This window comes from Lynx rufus, unplaced genomic scaffold, assembly GCF_022079265.1.
Source record: "Lynx rufus isolate CCGP_SWC_20201006 ecotype Redwood Valley unplaced genomic scaffold, mLynRuf1.p SCAF_11, whole genome shotgun sequence".
Taxonomy (NCBI): domain Eukaryota; kingdom Metazoa; phylum Chordata; class Mammalia; order Carnivora; family Felidae; genus Lynx; species Lynx rufus.
This window is the reverse complement of record NW_025814825.1, coordinates 68,877,612-68,883,815: the sequence shown is the minus strand read 5'-3', so window position 1 is coordinate 68,883,815 and position 6,204 is coordinate 68,877,612.

Below are 6,204 nucleotides of genomic sequence, written 5' to 3'. Positions count from 1 at the left end.
AGCCAGCAACATCCTGTGTCAGCCAAACCCAAGTCTCATGGAAGATTCTGGATCCTGTAGAAACAGCACACTGGGAAGTGTGTCCCTGGGTTCGGTCCTTTTTCTCCACGAAGGGAGCATGTGAGTGTCGGGAAGGGCCATCCGAGCCGCTGTGCAGGCACTGGGTCGGGGTGCCTTGCAGAGACCCCCAGATGGACCGACCGGTTTCTGCACTTTGCTTGGGAGAGTTTGGGGGTCAGGGTGGAGCTGGAACTTGACCCAGCATCGCTGTGGCCTTCTCCCCATGGGATGGACCCGCTTCCTCCACGTGGGGCCCTGTCCCTGGGTCGGGGACTTCGGGGCAGTACGCTGGAGGGGACAGGCAGGGGGTCGCATCGTCCCGCCGGCTTCTGGGTCCCGAGCCCCTTCGGGGACTCAGGAAGCTGCGTCAAAGCCACAAACCACCTCCAGGGTTTGAGAGTCAGCAGAGCCCTGAGTCAGACAGCCCATGCCTCCCTGAGTCAGGCAGCGTGTCTCTCGGCCTCTGAAGCCACTGAAGCACGCACGGGTCAGGGCTTCGGGCTCAGAGGGTGGGTCCGAGGCTACTGTCCAGAGAACCGGGGCTAAACTGCTTAGAAGCACAACTGAGGCCAAGGGTTTGCTCCCCAGCCAGGAGGCACGTGGAGACTCCTGGGTCAAGTGGTCTTGGCCAGCAAGCAGGGCCCCCAGGTGGGCTGGGGCAGTGAGGGGTTGGGGGGCATGCATCCAGGAGGGGAGCCGTTCTGGAAGAGCCCTCCTCTGCCAGAAGGGCCTGGGCGTGGCGGTCTCGGAGGTCTCCCGTGCAGCCTGCCCCTGGAGAACGAGGGTTTTGGGGGGTCCAGGCCTCAAGTAGTAGGGCTTCTAGACCTCAGTGTGGGGGCGTTCACAGCTCAGTTGCGGGGGGGGGGGGGCTTCTGCTCAGGGGTCCAGACCCCACCACCTGTGGGCATCTGGGCTACAGATGTCACTTGCTTGTTCCTGGTGTCTGGCAGGAGCCAGAAAGTCTGCCCAGAGATGGGGGCTCCCAGGGCTTGGAGCCTGAGTCAGGACAGGCCCAGGTGGCTTTAGACCCCAGGCCTGCTCCTGCCCGGGCCCCTGCGGGAGCCAGGATGTGTGTGTGGGGGGTGCTTCTGCACTCTGCTTTTGCGGGGGGACAGCGGGGGGACTGCCGATGTGCTCCAGGGCCCAGACGTGTGCGGACACGTGCTCACTCATGAGGCTGGTGCTTTGATGAAGCAGGGCTGTGTGTGTGCCTGGTCACACCCACATGCTCACCGGTAGAGGTGGCCCCAAGGGCTCGAGACGGAGATTGGAGCCGGGGGAGCGTGGCTGGAGGTGACGGTTTTGCCCTGACGGGAACCTGTCCCCCGCAGGGACCTGGGAGTGGGCCCTGAGCATCTGGTGCCTGGAGGTGGGGGCCGCTTGCAGATGAGGACCCCAAACACAGGCCCAGCTTGCTGGCCTGCAGGTGGGCTTGTGGGCTGGACCTCTGCTGCAGCCTCGAGAGGGTCAGCCCCACGGCTGAGGGGAGAGGCAGGGGGCTGACCAGGGGCCAGGGGGGCACAAGGCAGGGAGACCTCTGGGTGGGGGGTGAGGGCCCCACCCTGGCTGAAGGAACAGCTCGGCCTTGTGCCACCAGCGCAGGCTGAACCACCTGAGGTGAGGGTCCGGGTTCCCAGGGGCACATCGGGCCAGATCTCTGGAGGGCCTGTGCAAGGCCCCAAGGCCACCCTCTGGCTTAGCCCAGCTCCTGGAGGAACACCCTTCCCCCACCACGTACACCCCGGACAGCAGACCTAGTGGACAGGTTGACGGGTTCCGGCAGTAGGTTCTGAGTTCCTCGCTGTGGGTGGAGCTGACTCGGGCCTGGGCCGGACAGCGATGGGGGAAGCCGTGAAGCCAGGACCTCGGGTTCCCACTCGCCCCTCCAGCCTGTGTTGGATCCTGGGCTACCATGTATGGGAAGCCCTTCCCCAGCAAAGACCCCCAAACTGGAGCTCCGGTGAGGGCACCCTTGGGGGCTCCCTCTGGTTCGGCAGCACCCATGATCTCGGGTGGCTGTGATGTCACAGGACTTCCTGTGACCAGCTTGCGTCTCTTCTGTGGGGTTGGGGTGTCGCCCAAGGTACTCCCCGTGGGCCCCCAGGTCTGGAGGTGGGGTGGGGGTGGAGCCCCTGCAGAGAGCAGACCACCTGTGCCCGCTCAGGCCCTCCCCGGTGAGCTTGTGGCTGGGGGAGCAGGTGCTGGAGGTGATGGGAGGTGCCCTAGGCTGCAGAGCTGGGGGCTCCCTTAGGGCCTGCGCAAAGCTGATGACAAGTGAAACATGAGGGTGCCGCTGTGGGTCCCCCCACCCCATTCTGTTTCCCCGGGCCCCTAGAGCAACCTCATGGTCAGGCCAGCACAACATAGCCCCAAGAGGCTTCTGGATCCTTCTGTGGGGAGGTAGGACCCTAGCACAGTGCCACAACTCCCTCTGAGGGTCCCCATCCCAGTTCTGGAGGCCCCCACCCAGGCCACAGGGTACTCCCCAGGGGACCACAGGGCTCTCGGGACCTGGGGTCTGAGCTGCCGGTCGGATGCGGGCACACACACCTCGGGGGCTGCCGCAGAGGGCCAGCAAGATGGGACGCGGCTGTCGTGCATGGCTGTGCTGTGGGCTCCCGCCTGGGTCTGCAGCCCCGCCCGGAAGCGGAGGTGACCTGTGGCCTCACTGCCGGCTGCTCACCGTGGCTCAAGGCAACGGCCTGGATGAGCCGCAACTCCAAGGAGCCGTGTGGAAAGCCTGGCCGTGACGCCTTGATGACGAAACAGGCTGTGTGAAAAACGTCATGCGTGAGTGACACCGGCCAGGTGCCGTTTCCCGTGTAGCCCTAGAAAGGACCGAGCCTGGGGTAAATTTAGGACAAAACTGGAAGCCAGGTCAGCCCCACCCTGCAGCTGCTCTGTGTCTAGTTCACGGTTTCACTGCTGAAGCAGAGAGCAGAGAACCGTCCACGCCCCCACGCGCGCAGGTGGCCTCCTCGAGGCCCAGACGCCATCAGGTACCAATCCTTCCAGTTATTCCTGTGTCAGGTCAGATGCACCTGACACGGAAAGTGCTAGAACCAAGTGAGTGCCCGCGAGAAGGGATCCAAGGTAACAAACGCCTTCATCTCTGTGTCCAAAGATGATGCAGAGCAAGGGGGCTTCGATGGTCTGAGTGCAGAACCTCCGGCGCGTCCCCTCTCGGGTCAGGTCCCCTCCCACAGCACCTCATGGGGCAGCGGGTTCTGGGCCCAGAGGCGGTCCGGCTGAGCCGCTCCCCTCACCAGCCCTGGAGTCCCGCACACGCAGACCCAGGGTCTGGCCACGGGCTCCCAGCGTTCCTAGTTGAGAGATTTAGGTCACTCCGGCTCTGTCCTGGACAAACCGTGCACACCACAAACAGTCATCTGAGAACGAACAAGAAGTTTAAAAGGAGTGCCACTGGGCGCCCCCTGCCTGGACAGCAGGAGGTAGACCGCGGGAGGGCGGAGATTCGTTTGGCAGGTCTTCCCGCGTGTGTGAAATATTTCGTAACTGTTAACACTCTTAAAGGGAAACGCCTAGGATGCACAGAGGTGTACGTGCGAACTGGAGGTCAGAAACCCACCGCACGGACAGCTGAGTGTGCAGCCGGGCGTCGCTGCGTGGCACTGACCCGCCCCTGCCTGGCGTCAGCCAAGATCGGGGGTGGCTTGAGTTTCCCCAGCCCACTTCCTCATTCGTAAAATGGGGAAGTGCAGGTTCCACTGGGCGGGGTGCCCCGCCACCTGCACTGCCCCACTCCCAGCCCCCATGGGCCGGCCCAGGGGTGCCCCCATGTGGTCAGTGTGGAGATCATGCCTTGTTGACGCTTAAAAATGGGCCATAGGCTGGTAGGGTTTGTAAACACCTGCAGCTCTGGGCTTTTTGGCCTGCATGCCTGCCCTTCCCATCGCCTTCCCACGTCAGCCAGAGACCGGAGAGGAGAGGTCGCCGATGCCTGAAGGAGGTCGGTGGAGCGGGTGGTGGGAGCCCCCGTGTGGACAGATACCCCCACAGACTGCATGGCCTGCACTCCAGGGGAGCCCCCTGCCCACCCGCTGCCTTCTGCCTGCTCATGAGTGTATATTTTCATAAATTTTGAAACAATGAATCCAACTTTCTCATCCTCTTGAACACAGGGTTGTTCCCAGATGTGTTTTTTGAGTGAGTGCCAGAGGCTGGGGAGGCACTGGACAGGGTGCTGTGGGAGACACGCCTGGACAGGACGGGGCGGGGTGGGGGGGGGGAGCACGGGGCTGCACAAGCTCCTTTTTCCTGCAAAAACCCTCTCCCTGCTGGCTCTGTTCCAGTCCAAGCCCTCCACCCGCACCCTTGTGGCTCTGGTCCTCCAGCGGCAGAGGGGGCTGCAGGCAGGAAGGCGGGGGTACCAACCAGAAACAGAGCAGGGACCAGGAAATAATCAAAACAGGGCATTGCAGAGGGGGTGGCCAGGGAAGCCCACTAAGACTATGAAGAAAATGTGGGCGTTGGTGTTCACACAGGGGAGCAGAGGGACGGAGGCCCCGGAGAACCGGGGTCAGGGGGCTCACGACCTATAGCCTGCGGGCGAGTGGGTCACAGCTGGGCAGGCAAGAGGCTCAGCATTCTGTCAGCGTCCTTGTGACCACAGGGTGTTAGGGCCTGGGGGCTGAGAGACACCTGGATGCCCCTGGTTGGACAAGGCCTGGGAAGCAGCAGCAAAGGTCTGAGCTGTCTTCAGGGAGCCAGCAGGCCCGGCTCCGAAGGAAATGTTAGCACAAGTGTCCTCAGCATCACTGATGAAGCACATTCAGAATTCCAGAAAACAGGGAAAGTGAGTGGGTGCTTTTACTAAAAGGTCATAAAGCTGTTCTCAGGCTGAATGAGAACCCCAAAGTGCAGGGCTCGCTTGGGAGGTTCAGACGTTGCACGAGCTCCTCAGGTTGTGTTTCTAAGCTGGAAAGTGGTTGCATGTGTGCCCTTCATAGCATTTAAGCACAGCTTTTTGCAGTGTTAAGTATTTTGTAGCACTTAAAAAAGACTTTTAAGTTTATTTGTTTTGAGAAGGAGAGCACAGGTGCACTTGCTTGAGAGGGGGAGGGGCAGAGAGAGAGAGAGAGAGAGAGAGAGAGGGAGACAGAGAATCCCAAGCAGGCTCCCCGCTGTCAGTGCAGAGCTCCACGCAGGGCTCGAACTCAACGACCCTGAGATCATGACCTGAGCCGAAACTGAGAATCGGACGCTCAACCGACTGAGCCACCCAGATACCCCTTAAAAAACATTTTTAGGGAAAAAAACACCCAGGGATGCACAAAAGGTGTGGAAGTGTGAACTGACGATCAGAACACATTGTTGAACAATCTGCTTTCATGAAACTACCTTATAAAGTTAAACTATAAAATTTAGATCAAAGCTTTAGATAACTGCAAGCAGCCAGTTAGACCAGTTGTGATGGGCTAGAGTTGCCTAGAAATGAAAGCACGAATGAACATTTAGGAAGAGAACTTGCTGGACAGCGAGCGTCCCTGTGTGAGGCCCGAGGCTGCCTGCAGACCTCCCGAGTCTCGGGGACCCCCCCCCCACCGTGGGCACCCAGGAAAGCACTGGTGCTGAGCACGGAGGCCAAGTGATGCCTGGACCCAACATGGTGACCGGGGACCGCCTCGGGGCGGCACACGGAGGTTTCTTCTCTGTGCTGCTCATGGTTTCCGTAATAGCCACGTCTTGTTCTATAACTGGGAAAAAATGAAAACGATGGTTCTGTTAAGCTTGCCTTGGAGATGCAGAAACCTGCTGCTGCTGCCGCCTCCAGTCTTCTCAGAGACTCTGCATTTTTTCTAGAAAAGAGAAAAATGCTCAAAGACCCATTAAACAAAGTGCTCAAAACGGTCAGGTGTGGACCTACTGCCCCAGGGCCCCACCCCACCAGGAAACAAGGAGCCTTGGGGCCAGGACGTGTTTGGTGGGGTGTCCCGGAGGGTGGTCCTGCCCCAGGGGAGAGTGGGGACCCCAGGTCCAGAACCCGGCTTGTTCTCAGAGGGTCATCGCCTCCTCCCCTCCTCCGCGCAGTGAACTAAAGGGATACCCACCTCTGTGCCCCTGACTTCATCCTTCAAGCCAGCCTAGTGGCTAAGAGGGCGTGTGGGGGCGTCCCTGGACACC